The 19,115-nt window shown below is 44.9% G+C and overlaps 1 long non-coding RNA gene across 3 annotated transcripts in view; it reads right to left on the reverse strand.

The window, feature by feature from the left end:
* Window positions 1-16,657: 16,657 nt before the first annotated feature.
* LOC149858236 (uncharacterized) overlaps window positions 16,658-19,115 on the reverse strand; it is a 167,461-nt gene continuing 165,003 nt past the window's right edge. For all 3 annotated transcript variants that reach the window (XR_016443811.1, XR_016443810.1, XR_016443813.1), the window contains one exon: window positions 16,658-18,990. This is a non-coding gene — a long non-coding RNA (uncharacterized LOC149858236). The remainder of the gene's footprint in view (window positions 18,991-19,115) is intronic.

The raw sequence follows: 19,115 nt of genomic DNA on the forward strand, positions 1-19,115 counted from the left end.
AGCCACTGCGGCTGCCTCAGCCCGCCCATGTCCCAGCCTTGCCCACCCGCAGTTCCCCTTAAGGGGCCAGGGCTGGGGCAGGCACTGCACAGAGCCACTGTGCTGCAGGCTCCCGGCTGGCTCGGCCCTGAGCACCAGCTGCGGCAGCTTTTCCAAGGGCCTGGGGAACAGCCTGTGGCACACACCTGGCGCAGACAGAGACCAAGCAGGATCCCCCTGAGCTCGGCATCCTGCCCCAGCCAGGCAGCGTCCCTTTGTAGGCAGAGTGGCTGCACCCCATCCCACGAAGCCGGGCAGGCCAGCTGGGCCCCACCTCTGGTGCTGCTGGCCCCCTGCTGTGGCCTGAGTAGCGGAGCCCTGGGGCAGCCCCCGCTCCCCACCTGACACCAGCTCTCTACTGTAAAAAATAAAAAATAAAAAAAAGCAACATTAATGATTATTAATAGTATTAAATATGCCGTGCATCCTGCCATGTACCCCCCTCCACCCCAGTTTTGTTTTTGTGGTGTGCCGGCACTCCAGCACCTTACAAGGTAGACATTGTGGTTTTTTCAGCACTCCAGCCAAAAAACGTTGCCTACCTCTGTAATGGAACAATAAACTTGTTTATTCCAATATCAGTACCCCTCCTGAAGGTCTGCTGTTCCCTCCTCAATCCCCAGGCAAATGTAACAGCTTATACATAACACTCTTAAAGGTATCCAAACATCTTCCCCCTTTGCATGTAACATATCCCCATATAATACTAACATTGGCAGTTTAGTTCAACCCATAGTTAAAGCATATTTTAACAGGTCTCTATTAGTCTTTGTGTTGGTTTCTCAGTTTCTCTGTATTCTCAGTCTTTATTGGTTCAGTTCTTGTTTGGTCTCCTTGTTCAGCTGTCTCTACTTCTGTCATAGTCAATCTCCTCTGTAGTTTCTCTGTTTTCTTTGGTGAATCTCGTGGTGCTGCTTCTTTTTTCCCCTTTACAAGCTGCAAGTGTCATCTGTTCCTTCTAACACCTGTCCTTCTGGTGTAATTACTTTATAGGATCTGGGAGATAGTTGATGGGAAACCAGTGTTTTTTGGTCTCACGTCAGGGAGAGAGAGAAGAGAGAAGAGCAGGGCTTAGAAGAGCTGAGGAGAGCAGCTCAGCAGGGTAAAGCAGTAGCTCAGAAGTGCCCCTGAAAACTTCCATGGGGGGAACAGTGGCTCTCGGTGTGCAGCACAGCACATGGCATCCAGACCCTGGAAGCTGCGTGAGGCAGCTCGGGTCTGCAACCTCTGGCGGGTGGCCAGAGACACAATGCACAGGCCAATGCATGGAGTAGGATCTTTGAAGCGCTTGGGCTGCTCAGGTCCTCAACCTCCAAAATGAGGCTGGGAGCTCAGCGCAGGAGGCACTGCACGGAGGGTCTGGGCGCAGACCGAGTCCGGTGCTGCACAAGAACCCCTGTCATAGTACCATTTTTTTGAGTTCATAGAATTTTTTTAATGTTGTCACATCTTGCTTTTCATTGTGATGAGCATCATCCACAAGATTTGGGATCCTGGTTTTGAGTTTCCTGTTAAACAGTATTTCTGCTGGGGACAATCCATGTTTCATGGGTGTTGCCCTGTATTTTAAGAGTGACAGGTAAATATCAGTGTGTAGCATTTTTCAATAATTTCTTCACTATTTGTACTCCATTTTCTACCAGAACATTGGATTGTGGGTATTTAGGACTTGAAGCGTTCTGATGGAATCCATATTTGATTGCAAACTCTTTAAACTCAATCCAATTGAATTGAGGTCTGTTGTCTGTTCTTACAATCTGTAGAATCCCATGTCTATCAAAAAGCAATTTGATGTGCGTTATGACGTGGTTTGCTGTTGTATTTTCAAAAAATGCAATTTCAGGATAGTGAGAATAATAATCCAGCACTAATACATATTTTTTCCTCTGTGACCATCATGGGCTCTTTTCCTTTGCCGCCCGAAGTCCCTCCCCTCGCCCCTGGAAGTACTCCTTTCGGCAAGAGGTTTTGCCATCTCAGAACCAGAAATATACCAAATTATATTCTAAAACTCAAACATCAACAGCATTCATTAATTTGATTTAAAAATTTTTTTGAATTGATTGCCTGTGTTTGTGTAGTGCACATAGAGGTGATTGCACAATAGCTTAAAATGAAGTCTTACTCTTGTATGTTGTTGGGGGTTGGCATAGTTTGTGTGGGGCTTTGGGTGTTTGGGTATGTAGCGTGAGAGAGCATGTGGGTGTATGTGTAGATATGTGGAGTGTGGGTGGGTATGGTGTTTGTGGGGGGCCTGGGGGCCTGAGGTATGTGAGGGGATATAGGGGATCTGAGAGTATGGCAGTGTGAGAGGGTGTGGGTGCATGTGTATAGTGGGGTGTGCATGTGGGATTCACCCTATGAACACACACACACTCTGCCCCTGCCCCCCCACACACTGTCCATTGGCGATGAATAGGGGCTGCATGTGGGTGCACATGAACCCCCTGAGATTGGCAGTGCACCTCCTGAGAGAAGCACCACCAACACTGCTGGCAGTATCTGCGGGCGGTCGCTGATTGCCAGTCGTCATTCGCCCCCCAACCCTCACTGCCAACACTGGCATGGCCACCTATGGGAGCTCTCTGCTGCCATGCCCCCACTACTGCTGCCTGCAGGAGGTCGCCATGCTCCCCCAGCCTCTCGGGGCATGCATCGTTTATGACACTTTCCCTGCCTGCATACACACAGACACACACACTGTCCTTGCCTGCACACACATGCATACACACACTGTCACTGCCTGCCCTTCCACACATACACTGTCCCTGCCTACATACACACACACCCTCTGTCCCTGCCTGCCCACACACACACATACACACTCATTGTCCCTGCCTGCATACACACACACATACACACACACTGTCTCTGCCAGTCCCCCCTCTCCCCACGCTGTCAGTGGTGACATGTAGGGGGTGTATGGCGTGCACATGCACCCTGAAAGCAGCGGTGCACCCCCTGTTAGGCTGTGCTCCCTGCTCAGGTGACAGGCAGTGGGGGCAGGCAGGAATGCCAGTGCCCCCGCTCTGAGCACTGCTCAGGGAGTGCCAGTGCCGGATGTAGGCTGCAGATGCTTGCAGAAGCCCTGTGGCCACTTCCTGGAGCACCGCAGCCACTTTTAGGAGCAGCACGGCTGCTCACCAGTTGGTAAGTTCTGCCATGGAGGGACCCTCCGCTGGCCAGTGCGATTGGATTGCTGGGGCAACATGTGCCCCTCCTGACTAAGGCAGCACCAGTCACCCATGCGCACTGTCCCTGCCTGCATACACACACACACTATCCCTGCCTGCCTCACCACACACGTACAAACACACTATCCCTGCCTGCCCTCCCCCCTACACACTCTGTTCCTGTCTGCCCACATACATACACCCCTACTGGCACAGTCCTGTGCTCCCTGGTCTGGTGAAGCAGCTGGCAGCCATGTGGTGCTGGAGCAGGGTAGGGGCAGGAAGGAAGTGAAATGACTGGGGGTGGGGTGGAGCTGGGCTGTTCTGTCCTGCTGAGACTCCCCCTGGGTTCTACTACCCCTGGCTCTTGTCAGCTTTGACAGGCTGCCAGGGGATGATAAATATTAATTTTCAAAAAATTTTAGGTGCCCCACAGGCCAGATAGAATGGCCTGGTGGGCTGAATCCAGCCCATGAGTCATATTTTGCCTGCCCCTGCTTTACAGCATCTTCTATGTTATTATTGATGTCAGACCAATATAGAGCACCCCTTGCTCTCCTTTTGCATTTTTCAATACCAGATGCCCCCATCTAGTTTTTTTAACATGTTTTCCTTAACACTATTGGTACAACAAGTCACAAGCCTTTGAACAAAATGTCATCCAGTACTGACAGCTCTTCCTTGAACTGAGAGTAGGGGCTAAGTATATGTTTTGCAGGCCAACCAGAACAAATAACTGTTATCACTTTTTGCAATGTGGTGTCCTACACAGTAGCTTCTGCAATTAGTTCCCACAATTTATCTGTGACAGTAATCATTCTTTTAAATAAATTAACATGTACTATGTCTGAATCTAGAACTCTGTCATTTTCTGTTGTGGCATATGCTCTAGACAAAGGATCTGCAATAAGTAGATGTTTTCCTGGCACATACTCTAGGTCTAGATCATACATTTGCAGTTGAAAGAAAAGTCTCTGTAATCTGGGTGGCATGTTTGATAACCTTCTCAGGCACATCCGCACATGCACTTGCAGCAGCTCACATAGAAGTGGTGCAGATTTGAGCCAGGGCATTTTGCCTCAGCGCACATGCCCAAACATGCACTTTGGTATGGTGCAAGTTGTGTCACTTGGGGCAAAATAACCCTGCCTGGCTCCTCCCAGATCTGCAGCCAGGTGGAGCTAGAGCCTGAGACCAGGACCTGACCAGTAGCTCAGGACTACTCACTCTCAGGAGCTTCTGGGGCCTGGTTAATTGGTGCCTGGGGACACTACCCCTTGTGCCATCTGGATGGCTGAAACAGCAGTCTTGTACTGCAGCAGCCTGGCAGTGGGGGCTGCTGCCTGGCTGTGACTTGTTACACACCTGCCAGACACAGATGGGGACTGCAGAGCCAGTACAGACATCTGCCTCTGGGCCAGCTGCCAGTGGGCTGTGGCTGAAGAGTTGGCCTTTGTGTGGCACTACTGCCATGTGTACCCCTGCCTCCCCATCTGGGCAGCTATCGCCCAGAAGATATTCTCAGTGTGTGGCCTCCTCTGAACTGTCAAAGCATGATCTCCTGGCTCCAATTGGCAGGCTCCTCTGCCTGGGTCCTGCCACTTGCCTCTCTAGCAAGAATTCTGTTGTTCCCTATTTGAAAACTGAAAAATCCCTGATAAAAAAAATCCCAAAGTCACTCTGTAAAATACCCTGAAATCCATGTTACTCCATAATTAAAACAAAAGACCGCTATATATAGAGAGAACGAGAGACAGAGAGACAGCAACCAGTTAAGCTATCTTTTATTGATATACCTACAGTGTTAAAGCAATTTGGAAGCCTACCAGTATCTCTATCATCATAATAAAATGAATTCTAAATACCTATATGTTTTGCTGTTTGCCTTTGGTTTTCTTAGCTCCCCCTAACCCTTTCACTAACCAGGATGTGGGGATAGCTGCCCCTGCAGCCACAGCTCCTGCCAGCAGGTCTCATCCTGTCTGGCAGCTGAGCACACAGGGTATGTGCTGGGGGGAATGTGGGGTTTGCAGAAGGAGGTGGGATGAGGGGTGGGGGGATGTGGGTGGCTGTGGAGGGATGTGGGGGGACACAGGGTGTGTGGGTAGGTGAGAGTGGATCATAGGGGGACTGTGGGGGGGGGCTGCTCAAGAGGGGTGTGTCCCCTTCCCCCTGCAGGGTGCAGCCCCCTGCACAGCTCATGCACAGTTCAACACCTTCATCAGTGATTTGGATGAGGGGGTAAAAAGCACCCTGTTCAAATTTGCTGATGACACTAAGATGTGGGGGGATGTGGGCACGCTAGAAGGGAGGAATAGGCTGCAATCAGACCTAGACAGGTTACAAGGGTGGGCAGATGAGAATAGGATGGGTTTCAACACAGACAAGTGCAATGTAATGCACCTCAGGAGGAACAACCGGCACCATACCTACAGATTAGGGAACTCCCCTCTTGTCAGCACAGAGGCGGAAAAGGATCTGGGGGTCATCATTGACTCCAAGATGAACATGGGCCGGCAGTGTGTAGAGGCAGTTAGGAAGGCCAACTGCACCTTGTCATGCATCCACAGATGCATCTCGAGCAGGTCCAAAGAGGTGATCCTCCCCCTCTATGCGGCACTGGTCAGGCCACAGCTGGAGTATTGCGTCCAGTTCTGGGCACCACACTTCAAGGGGGATGTCGACAGCATGGAGAGGGTCCAGAGGAGGCCACTCGCATGATCAGGGGACAACAGGGCAGGCCCTATGAGGAGAGGCTACGGGACCTGAACCTGTTCAGCCTCCAAAAGAGAAGGCTGAGGGGGGATTTTGTGGCCTGTTATAAACTAGTCAGGGGGGACCAGCAGGCATTGGGGGAGTCCCTGTTCCCCCAAGCACCGCCAGGAGTGACCAGGAATAATGGTCACAAGCTGGCAGAGGGGAGGTTTAGGTTAGATATCAGGAGGCGCTATTTCATGGTCAGGGCAGCTAGGGTCTGGAACCAGCTTCCAAGAGAAGTGGTGCAGGCTTCTACCCTGGGGGTGTTTAAGAGGAGGTTAGATGCACATCTTGCTGGGGTCATTTGACCCCAGTATTCTTTCCTGCCATGGCAGGGGGTCGGACTAGATGATCTGCTCAGGTCCCTTCTGACCCTACAAACTATGAAACTATGAAACTATGACTGCCCCCCTACAGGGGCCACAGCCCCCCAACAGGGGTTACAGACTCCCAACAGGGGCCACATGGCCCCTGCAGGGGCTACCACCCCTTCTTCAGGGCCCATGTGCCTCAACCCCATTTTCTCCCCCATCTCCCCGGATTGCTCTCCTGCCTGGCCTCATCCCCTGCCAGCTCCCCCAATGGCTTCCCTGCCCAGACTCACCCCCCATTTGCACCCCAAGACCTCCCAATGGATTCCCCACCTAGTCCCAGCCCCTGCTTGCACCCCCAGACCCCGATGGCTGCCCCACCTGGCCCCAGCCTCCTTGCACTTAAAAAAAAAAAAAGAAAAAGAAAAAGCCTGGCACTCACCAGCAGTAGCAGCTGCTGTTGGGGTCACTGGGGCTGTGTAGCAGAGCCCCCCCCCACACACACACAGCATGGGGCAGCGGGGGGAAGTGGGGTCCAGCCCTGGCCACCTGGCACCAACGCTGCCACTGCCCCATCACATGGATGCGGGTTGGGTCAGCAGGGCATCACATAGCTCTGTGCACTGTCATGCAGTTGGGGCTGCTGCCACTGTCACCCAGGGCCTGGCAGTGATTGGGCACCTCAGGGGGCAGGCAGAGGATGGGGCCTGGCGGGGCAGTGATCGGGGGCTGCCCAGGGGTCTAATTTTGCCCCTGAAATGCAAATTTGCAGCATGGGGAACGTTTTTTTTGTTCCCGCACATGCCTCTTGCAGCCTCTCGAAGGGTTTTGAGAGGCTGCAAGAGGCACTTGCGTGTTTGTCTGGACTCATCCCTCTTTGCTATAGTTACCAAAAAGTTATGATCAGTTTCAGCTACCACAGGCTTCCCATAGATCAACATATGAAATTTCTTACAGCCATATACCAAAGCTAAACTTTCTCAATTTGTTCATATAGACACTCTGACTTAGAGAGTGGCCTAGATGCATATGCTACTGGTCTCCAGCTATCTCCATGTTTTTGAGGCAAAATTGTTCCAATGCCTTCTTTAGAAGCATATGTTGACAATTTAATGGGTCTTTTAAGTTCATAATATTTTAGTAACGGAGTTTTCATCATTTTTTCCTTCACATTTTTTAATTCAGCTTCATGTTCCCATGTCCACTGAGCATTCTTTCATAGGAGTGACCTGAAGTGTTTGTTCTGCTCTGTTAAGTTAGGTAAATATTTCCCTTCAAAATTTATTATTTCCAGTAACCTTTGCACTCCTGCCTTATCTGTAGGGGATGGCATGTCTGTAATGGCTTTAACACTTGCAAGATTAATTTGCACCCCTTTCTCAGACAGCTTTTCTCCCAGATATGTTATTTCTTTGACCCTGAATTTGCATTTTTTGTTTGTTAGTTTCAAACTTGCTCTGTAAGCTCTTTCTAGTGCTTTTCTTAGCCTCAAGTCTTGTTCTTCCATAGTATTCCCCCAAACTAATTCATCATTAATATAAACCATAGTTCCATCAAGACCTTCAAAAATTTGTTACACCTTTCTGTGAAATATTTCAGAGGCAGAACATCATGCAAAAGGAAGCCTATGAAAGCAATATGTTCATAAGGGTGTATTGAAGGTCTATAATCTAATGCTATTTTTTTCTAAAGGAACTTGCCAAAACCCAGAAGAGGAATCAAATGTAGAGAAATATTTATCTTCTGCCATGTTGCCAAAAACCTCTTCCCTGATAGGAATGGGGAAATGCTCCCTTTTGGTGTACCTGTTCATTTGCTGAGGATCCAGATACAATCTCAAGGTTCCATCATTTTTTTCTATGACCAGAAAATGAACCCAAGCAGTTGGTTGTTCTATTTTTTTTTCTATTATGTTTATGTTAACTAATCTATCTAATTCCTTTTTCAGTTTCTCCCTTAGTACAAGACAAATGTTTCTTGAAGCATGTATGGTGGGAGTATTTGGTTCTCTTAATTCTATCTTGTACTCAGTTGACAGTTTCCTTATGCCTTGAAACACATCATAAAACTCTTTTTCTATGTTCTTGCTTTATAATCCATTGGTGGCATACATTCTCTTAATCAAACCTAGAGTTTTATACATTCACAACCCAATATTTGGCACTAGCCTTCCTGAGACTTACACACTGAATGTTTACTCTGTTACCCTTGTATCTAACATTCAGTGCATAAATACCCTTGGTTGCAATCGTGTTTCCATTATATTCCCTTAATCTTTCTTTCTTAATCTCATAGCACACAGGTTTAGTTTTCATTTTTAAAATAGTGTATTCTGGTATTACACTGATCTGTGCCCCTGTGCCTAATTTAAAAGGTACCATTAGTCTATTGGTGTGCATGGCAATTGTCCAATCCTCAGAAGAATAAACTTCTTGTATTGTGCTAATGAAGAATTCTTCCTTTTCCTCACTGCATAGTGCATGCACCTGCTGTTTCTTAAGTGTTGCATTCTGTTTCTTTCTGCAAACTCTTGCAAAGTGATTGGGTCTTTTGCATTTGTTTCAGTGCTTACCAAATGCAGGGCATTGTATGGGTTTGTGGTAACCCCCACAATATCTGCAGCTGACTGTTGTTTCTTCAAGGAATTCTCTTTGGCCTCCACTTTTCTGCTTCATAGTGAGGGCCTCCTTTATGTATTGTCTGTGTGTCGCCTTAAGTTTTTGCAGTCTTATAACCTTGTCTAGTTCAGCTTCTTCTGTTTTTGTCTCCAGCTTCTGCAGCCTGACATTTGTTATCTCAGCCATTTGGCACATTCTAACTTCCTTTTCCAAATTAAGCTCAGGATTTTCTAACAGCCTTTTCCTGAGGCTTGTATCCCTTATACCCAATACCATGAACTCTTTTAGGTCTCCAAAGTTGTATGTCTGGCTCAGCAGTCTCAGGTAAACTTCTCTATTGTCTCACATTCTTTCTGCTGTCTCATGTGGAAATAATACCATTCAAAGGTTTCATTTTGTTTGGGTATACAATATTCCTCAAACCTTTTTATTACTGTGCTATAGCTTTTTTGTTCTGCTTCTGACAGTTGTAGGCTATTATAAAGAGACAGAGCATCTGGGCCTGCTAAATTTGAAAAAATAGTTACCTTAAATGAATCTTCCTTCTCTGTAGCTCCACTGGCCACCATATATATGGTGAAGCTCTACTTAAATTTCTTCCAGTTTTCTGCTACATGGATGGACAGCTTTAACTCCTCTGGAATTCCAAGGTGCTCCATATTTTTTCATCGTACCCCATTCCTGGTACCATGTATAGTTTTCAGAAGATTAAGAAGTTAAGCTTATAGAAAGTTAAAGCTTGTTTATTCCAAGAGCAGTACCCTGCCTGCAGTTCTGCTGTTCCCTCCTCAATCCCCAAGCAAATGTAACAACATATACATAACACTTCTAAAGATATCCACACAAATTGTACAATACACATACACTAAGTGGGAGAATTGCTGTGTTTTAGTTTGACATAATAGTCCACATATTCCAACGTAAAAATAATATGTTTAAACCAGGCACATTTAAGTTAAGCATGCCTTGAAGTACCGTTCAATTTTGCTTCACCCCTCCTTCCCCCACACTGTATACACAGGTCCACCTTATTAATTCCATAAACATTCTGCAAAACAATTTTTAATTTTACTCCCCCATTCACATATACACATCCCCCTTAATAATTTCCTGAATTAGTAATTACTTGCATAAACCTACACTCAGGCTCTCCCATGAATAATAGAACTCTCTGTCAGTCCCACACCCAAAATCCTTCCATTTGGTTCTGCCCCAGCATACACAGCTCTCCAAAAAATCTCCAAATGACATATTCCCCAAAGAAAACCTCTATTCACAATCTCTGGTTAGAGTATCATTGCAATCATAAAATTGCTCAAAACACTGTCAAGATGAAGCAGCCAGTGAAATTTCACACAGCCCTAATGAACAAGCCAGAGTTCCAGAGGTGCAGAGTACATAGGGGCCCAAGGGCCCAGGCCCCTCTCAAGAAGAGGTCTGTTAACTGACATACATAAGTCTTTCCACATGTCCATTAACTTAGGTCCCCCATAGCAAAAATAAAAGTTGGCACCTATGCAGAGCTCTGTCAGATTCCTTCACTCTGAGTGATTTCCAAACACCACGAGGTCTAGTCTGCCCAACAACCATAGTACCTTCCTCATCACAACCCATCACCCTCCTTCAGCAGGAGGAAAAGAGAAGCAGAACCACCTGCAGTGCATTCTGCACAGTGCCTTCTGAAGACTCATCACTGCTCAGTGGCAATTAGCACCTATGGGTCAAGGCAGCAAATAAGAACCATCAGAAAATTTTCACAAGATTGCAATAAGCCAATATGAATGGGAAGCATTGCAGAGAGCAGCAGCACTGCTACCATGGAAGCACAGTGAGTTGTCTCCCCCATTTCTTTTTGCAGAATCCTTCACTCATTTTTTCTCTCCTCCGTGTCACCTCTTTGAAGCACTTTCAACTCTTCTCTGGATTCTGGAACCGCCCCTTGTCTCATTGTCAACCCACTGTTCTCTCAATCCATTTCTCACATCTCCTCATTTGAGAGTATAAACAGACACACTAAAAATGACGCACTGTACTCAACAGGAAATGGAGAGGTTGGAAAGGAACTATGTTTGTAAGCCCTGCTGTGACACACTGTGGTGGCTGCTAAAACATGGCTGTAGGAGATGAGGGCATTGGAGGAGGGTGCTTTTCTGCAGTTAGGCATAAATTCTGTCTTCAAGTTCTCTCACTCTGGCTGCTAAGCACATTAGTTTTAGTTGGGACCTAAACCTAAGCCCCTACACCACAAGTCTTCATAGTCACAGCAAAATAGCCCCAGACTTAGATTGGAGGAAACTAGTTTTAGCCACCGAGGTCAGCCATAGTGTGTGCAAAAGCAACTTCTCTCCTCTCGCTTCCAGTTAAGCTCCTGTTTTCCTTATGGGTTCCAGCCATTCTCTGAGGGCTCTCAGAAGGCACCTGAAATTCCTGGGTAAAATGAGAATCTTAACTTTTACTAATCTAAAAAGGTCTTCCCCTCCTCAAGCCTGCACCCTGCCTCAGCAAACCTTTTCATACAACTGCCTGTCCCCACCACAGACAGTGCTCTCCTATAGTCCTACATAGACACTGAAAATGGCCACCCTCATCCACCCTGGAAGTCCCACACCCTAGTGTTACTCCTGTACCTGGCACCACTAAAGAAGCACTGTAGCTGGGTTGTCAGCACCCTAATATCTAGCAACAATGAAATTTAAATTTTCCTCATTTGAGATGTAGTTATCAATAATTTATCATCCCAGTGAAATGAGCAACTCATACAGCAATTGTTATTAGACAGACAGGCTCTGTGTGGACAGGCAAAGCTTCAGCACATCAGATCAAATTTGAGAGATGCTCTTCATAAACTGCTTGTATGTATTCTTATTTATTTATTTGCATTAATTGAAGTTTAAATTCCACAGTATCTCAACTAGTCTTGAGACAAGAGCTAGGTGAATTTACTGGACAAACAAGCTGTATCCAACCTGAACCCTGAAATTTTACATATAGGGTGTAGAGTAATATTTCATGCATATTTTAAGTGTTTTTGGTGAAGCAAGGACTTGTGGGGAAAAATGGAACTTAAGACATTAGTACTGAAACCCAATATAAGCTTTGATGACATACTTAAACTGAAGGACAAACAAAACTTCTAAAGTGACTATGCTAATAAATTCTGTAAGATCTTTTTTTAAAGAACCTAAACCAACTGTTTCCATATAGTGGTAATTACTTCTGGGTTAATGCTACATAGAGCATTTGCATATATTCATTTTAACAACACAAGTAAGAACCATAGGATTGGGCTCTAAATGCTTACATACCAGCATAAACCAGATGGCTTCCTCAAGAAGTCAGCTACATTTCCTGAGTAGTATTTTAACTGAACCTTTTGGAAGAGGCAGATGCTTTCCCTGGGTGCACCCAGCAGAAAGTAAAAGTTGTAATGGCCAGATAACCATAATTTAGGAGTGGTTTCTAATACATCCTGCATGTAACCTTTTTATTATCCCAATTGTGTGTCTAATTAGCATTTGATGTATATAATATAGTGTTCTAGTTAAAATTAAGTCTTTTATTGCATCCTTCCTTACCTCCGCTACACAGCTCTTTAAAAGAAATCCAGGTGTTAACTTGAATCCTCTATAAGAAGGCACTTATTTTTGAACCTGTATTAATGGACAACTTTGGATTATAATTATTGCTGGTATTTATTATATTATATATAATATAAATAAGGAAACTCTTCTTCACTACTGGAAAAAGTAGTACATGTTTACTATTTTTAAGACAATAAAATTAAGTAAATTGCAAATGTACAGTATCATCTGGTAAAGATAGGAACAAGTACATTGAATACAGTGCAGCTCATAAAACTATTGATTTTAATGGCATTCTAACTGGTTTAGGTGAAACTGGGATTGGTATTGGATTCATTAAGTTATGCCTGTCAAAAAGCCATAGAAAATCCCTTTTTACTCTCTCCAGATATTGCCATCATTTTTCTGGAGGTTACAGGTTCATGAATAATGCTTTCATTTCAAACCATGCTATTGGAAGATATCAGCAAAACAAATAAGCAGTGACAAAGCAAGTGTTTGGTGAAAGATGTATTTTATTGTTGCAAGGGCAGATAATCGTATAAAAGAGTCAGAAGCAGTAAGCCAGACCTGCAATAAGACATAAACCAAGGCACAAAATGAAACAATGTTTCTACACTATGGTTTTCATTAACCCCTTTTATTTCCAAGCATTGCTTCAATATGACAACGGAAAGCCTGAGTTATTTTGTAGAGCTGGACCTCAGACTTCAAGCAAAGCCAAACCAGGGACCAATCCTCTAACCCTTCTCCCTGCTGAAGCTTAATAGTAAAGGTATGTCTATATGGCAACGTGAAGCTATATTTTTTTCCAGTAATCAAGTGAGATCATTCACAGCTAGTTTCAATCTCTTTCAGTGACACTGAATTATGCTGTATAGATCCTCTGTGGGACAGATCCTATTCCATTTATTAGGGACCTAAGTGGATTTAAATGCCTAAATGTGATCCTATTCCATCCTGTTCCCATCCCTGAAAAACTGTTGGTACAAAATTGGATGGGTCCTCTTCCTCCTCCTGGTTTTTTTGTGACTCAGTCTTATGGTAAAGGGACCACCTCTTACTAAAGCAGGTACATTAAGGGATTTCAGGGACTCCAGCAGGGTGGAATAGGATTACGCTTAGGCATCTAATAAGCTAGAAAAAGATCTGGCCCTCTCTTCTCTAGGAGTGCCTTTCCATCCCTGCGGGTAGTAAGTAGCATTGCCAGTTCCCATAATGCAGTGCAGACAGAAATGTTTACTTGCTGCCAAACTGAGCATAATACTGAGCTACAATAGGGCATTAGCAACCTACCTTGGCAACTCCAGGTATCCTTGCTAGTGTTATCCTGTGGAGTCAGGCCAACTCTTAGGCTCTCAATATTGTGCTGTTAGACAGGAGGGTGTGACACAATTGCACATATACAAACACACAAATCAATTGGGTACATACACACACACACACACACTACCAACTCAGGCACATACACATCCAAACCAGCCTAGGCACGTGCATACCTATCACCAATTCAAGCACATACACACTACACACCAAAAATTAGACAACAATCAGTTGTCAATACCCACACACGGATCACTAATTCATACATCATGCACACAATGACATATATATGTGTGTATATTCACCAGTTCACACACATACCACCCACCTACACATACACAGAAGTGAGTTCCTAACTTGGATGGTACAATATGTATGTGTGTGTTTGGGGTACTTGGGATCCCTGAGGGAAGATTAAGGTGAGAGAGAAAGTGTAAGGAGTGAAAGTTGCTGGAATCAGGATTAGAACCAGTAGACTAGAGAGAAGCTGGGCTGAGGAACTGAGGCTTGAGGTTACTTAAGGTCAAGTGGCCCCAGGGTTACTTGAGGTCACTGGTGCAAGGGAAAAACCCTGGTCGCAAGGAGGAGACAGCCAGGAAAGAAACTAAGGCAGAAACCTTGGGGCTGGAAACTGAGGCTGAAAGCTGGGAGCTTGGGGCTGGAAACAGAAACTGACGGGAGTCTGGGGGGCAGATAAGTGGTGGCAAGGAGGAAACAGTCAGAAAACAGACAAAAACCCAACTCAGGGTTTCAAAATAACAGGTTTATTAAACAGACAACACACTACACAGCCCCATGAAGTTATTGGTTCCCACATATATACATAAGTACTCACAATGGCAGAAGGAGAAAGAGATTCAGTGGAAGGGTTGGAGTCCAGGTAGGGAAGAGAAACAAGAGTCCAAGTCCTTGGTTGAAGAGAGGGTGGGGGTGATAGCTACCTATCAAGGCTGGAAAGGGGTCTTTGTCCAGCAGGTGTTGTCCAGAGGGGGGTCGCCAGCAGGGCCTCTGGGTGGATAGGTGGTGTGGCATGGTGCTGGTCCAGATGGAGAGGGTGTCCCAAGGAGTCAATCTTCACTACTCCTTTTTATGGGGCAGACTACCTCTGATCTCCTATGGGGAAGACATGTCCAGGACATATCAGTCCTGTTCCAGAGGGTTCCAGGTGTTCATACAGAGCATGTGCAGCCTTGGTACAATGATGGGTTGCCTCATCTTTTGTTTCTTGAATGCTGAGGGTGGTTCCAATGGCTGGGTCATTGGTCCAGGTATTGGTTTTGATGGCTCAGTCATTCAGAAGGAGCTATTTTTAGACCTACTGCCATTGTCTCTCAAGCACCCTCCTTCATTCCCATTCATTCAGGAACCAAATTACATAGGAGGGGTTGTATGAGTCATAGGTTACATAACAGGGCATGCGGACAAGACAGAGACTTGACAAACAAAATGGAAACTTGACATGACTTATGCTAACTTACCTAAATCATACAGTATCAGTAAAACAGTAATATAGAATGGTAAAAATCAATATAAACATAATAATTATACAATATAAAAGAGAAAAAACAAAACAAATACAACTTGCTACCAAAATAAAATGCTGAAGCTTATCCTATGTCTTAGATCACTTACACTTATCTATAGGGAATAGAGAGGGAGAGAAAAAGTCAGAAATGGTTGGGGAAGGGGAGGGAATGCATTTTAAAATTTTTTAAAAAAGAAAAACTGAGGGTTTTGCTACACTAGCATACACAGAGTTGCAGTAATGTGCATTACTTTAACTGATGTTGATGGGAGCAGCATATATAAATTGCTTAGTACAGTAAAAGTAACCACTAGCTTCTCTGAAACAAATTTTTAAACCTATGCAGTAGGGCTGTGCAAAGCCTTGGTAGCCAATTCAATTCAGAGGAGGTTCGGCCCAATTTGGCAGCCAAATCTCCAAATCCAAATAGAACTGGAAGATCCTTTAAAAGCTCTGAATCAAACTGGAAGCCTCCAAATCAATTCAGAAAAGATTCAACGCCGATCCGGAGATTCAGTCATAAACTAAAGAGGAAGCAGTCCTTGAGGATGCTGGACACAGCTGCCTTCAGCTGGGAAGTCTGTTGTGGTGGATGGAGGGGGGAGGGAAGGGGCATGGGCGGGGTAGATCAATGACCCCACAGGGAGGGAGGGATTGGGACTGGGGCTGGGACAAGCTGCCCAGCCAGGGCAGAGGGGCACAGGTCTGGGGGAGTGGGGCTCCCACCACTGCATGCCACCATGTGCTGTTGGTCCAGGGGGGCATGGGAGTGGGTGTCTGGCCCCAGACCTGCGTGGGGCAGGCTAGGCCAGGCTGCACTCTGCAGGTGGTGGAACACATTGGGAACAGGAGCTATGCCCTCCTGCTGCTCACCCAGCCTTCCCATGCCTCCCAGACAAGCTGTGGCTTTGCCTTGCTGGGTAAGCAGTGGCAGGGTATGATGGTGGGTGCATGCACCCAGATCGGGGGGGCGGGCTGGCAGCACGAGTTATAGAGAATTTTAGGGTGGCTGCAGCCCTCCCATAGACCCCGGTCCGCTGCACTCTACAGGGCAGGCGGAGCCAGGGCTGTGCTTCAAGTGGATATGGGCCTGGCCCAGCCTGCCCCACACAGCTCCAGGGCAATACACCCACTCTCATGGTCTCCCTCCCCCTCACCCCCCCCGGACCAACAGCACATGGCGGCATGCAGTGGCAGAAGCCCCGTTCCCGCAATCCCACAACCCTTTGCCCTGGCTGGGCAGCTTGTCCCAGCCCCAGTCCCAATCCCTCCCTCCCTGTGGGGTCATTGATCTGCACCCCCATGCCCCTTCCCTCCCCCATCTGCCCTCCACAACAGACTTCCCAGATGGAGGCAGCTGTGTCCAGCATCCTCAAGGACTGTTGCCTGTTTAATTTATGTCCAAATCTCCAAATAGGTGTCAAACCTTCAAATCCAAATCAGCCAAACCAAATTGGGACAGTGATTCAAATCATTGAATGAAATCATTGTCCCTCTGAATCGGCTGAATCCAAATCTGAATTGAATACTCGCTACTTTGCACAGGCTTACTATACAGCTCTTGTGCACTCTAGTAAATGAGTGCTTCTTCACTGAATAACTTTAGTCTGGATTCAGCAAAGTATTTAAGCACATATTTAATCCCACTATGTGCTTCAGGCTCTGTTTTAAACAGGGCTGCCCATGTGAATTGGAGGTCAAGTACTAGAAGACTGTGTTTTAATATTAGAGTTTCACATACTGTACTTGCTTTAACATACTTTTTAATATATATGAATGAATGGCACTTCATATATGACTTGATATGATTATACTGCATATTGTTGTCTGGACGCTATTTCACATTTCATAAACCCCAGTGTTACCAACACTTCAGGTGAAGTACAGAAAAGTCTGCTTCATAAAACAGAATCTGTGGGTCTGATCCTTCTAACTTCTGTGAGGAGCCTATTTATGAAAATTGTGCCATGGCAACCTACTAATTCCTCTGAAATATTTGGCTAAGTACAGGCATAAGGGTTTGAAGGACTGAAACTTTATTTTGCAAACAAAATAATATAATTAATGAATTTAGGACAATTGTATAGAATAAGAAAAAGGAACAAAACATACGTGTTATAAAACATTGGTTTCATAATCTAATACAATGAGTGTGGGTAGAATATATATAGCAAACCCAGGTACTGTTGTTTTTAAGCTCAAACATAAAACTGGAAAATATAATTAAACAAGAACATAGATACAATATTTAATTAGTATCTGCAGTAGCATTCTATAACATTCCAATAATAGCCCATATTCTCATACCTGGGAAAAAATTAAATACAGGGTTGCTCAGATATCCCATGATAATAATTGTACAAGAATTTAGTGTGATTAGATAAGATAAAAAGAACAGAGCAGGAGAGGAGGAGAAAAGGGAAAACAGACAAATATACTGGGGAACTAAGCCAAAAGTCTCATTCTCTCAAGTCAGTGGTTTTCAAGCTCTGGTCTGTGGACCCTTGCAGTCAACAGACTATGTCTAAGAGGTCAACAAAAGATTATTATGATTATTCAAAAGTATACCCACACTTAACATTAAAATGGGTCTGCACCTCCATTAAAATTTTTTTAGGGGGCTGCAAATGAAAGAAGGTTGTAAATCACTAGTCTAAGTGTTCAGAGACCATGATGACGGGTGCAGGATTAACAGACATTCAAACAGCTTCTGTTACATTTAATATAAAAATATTTGTTTGGAAAGGGATTTTTAATCTTTAATACTATCTTAGGTAGCATCTGAGAGTGCTCTTACTGCCTTGATAACTCCACTGGTACTTCAAAGTATTCTTTGGCTAAATCCTCCTGGTCTTACCCATAGAAACCATCCCACTGAAGCTACAGGGCAAGGCTAATAAGTTTTTTACCATTAAATCACTAGGATTCACATTCACTGCATTGTTCCTACCTCAAAATCAAGCTTGTAGACATCTAAAGTATTTTGCTATTGATTTGCAACTTGGAATGCTCTGTTTCTTTTTTGTCCCATATATTTGTCCATTTGCTTGCGTATTGTTTCTAACACTGTCAATTTACAAGGAGATGCAACTTGAGAGGTGCTTATTTCCTCAGGATTACTACTCACTTGGACTACATTGTTAGTTGCAAGTGCTCAACATTACTGAGAGGGGCATGTCAAGAGCAGGTGTGGTACACCTGAAGCATCCATTTACTCAACTGATCTTTGGGAAGTTTTAGCCATTGCAAATAAGGACAGCATTTAAACTCCTCTGAGTTATTCCAAGTGTTGATCTGGTCCTTGATCAGCTAAAGTGATGGAGAAGATATGAACTTAGCACAATTTAAGATGAAGTTCATACTTTTAGCATGCAATGATAGCTATAAAAAATAATTTAAGTGGAAACAGGATCAGATGCTGAACAGGGTGATTATATATTAAACCAAAATAGGTCACAAATACCTATACTGTGAAGGTGTGAAAGAAACTTGATACTAGAGGAAATATAATGGAAAAAGAGAGAAAAAAAGAGGACTATTTTTTTTCAATAAACTGAGTTGTTTGGGTTCAGGTCAGCTTCAGACTACAGAACACGATGATGGAGCAAGTTGACCTTCTCAGGCATAGACATGATTTCTCAAGCAAATTAACCTTTTTCTCACCTACAGACAGAACAACAAAAACAAAACAAAAAACCCATAAATCAACTGCTAAGCCTGTTATTTTAGAAAAGACATAGAATAGTAAAGTAAATTCTTCCAATATACCTTTGCATCATTCATATAGA

Source organism: Crocodylus siamensis, chromosome 8, assembly GCF_052110815.1.
Source record: "Crocodylus siamensis isolate JL-2025a chromosome 8, ASM5211081v1, whole genome shotgun sequence".
In the NCBI taxonomy this organism is placed as follows: domain Eukaryota; kingdom Metazoa; phylum Chordata; order Crocodylia; family Crocodylidae; genus Crocodylus; species Crocodylus siamensis.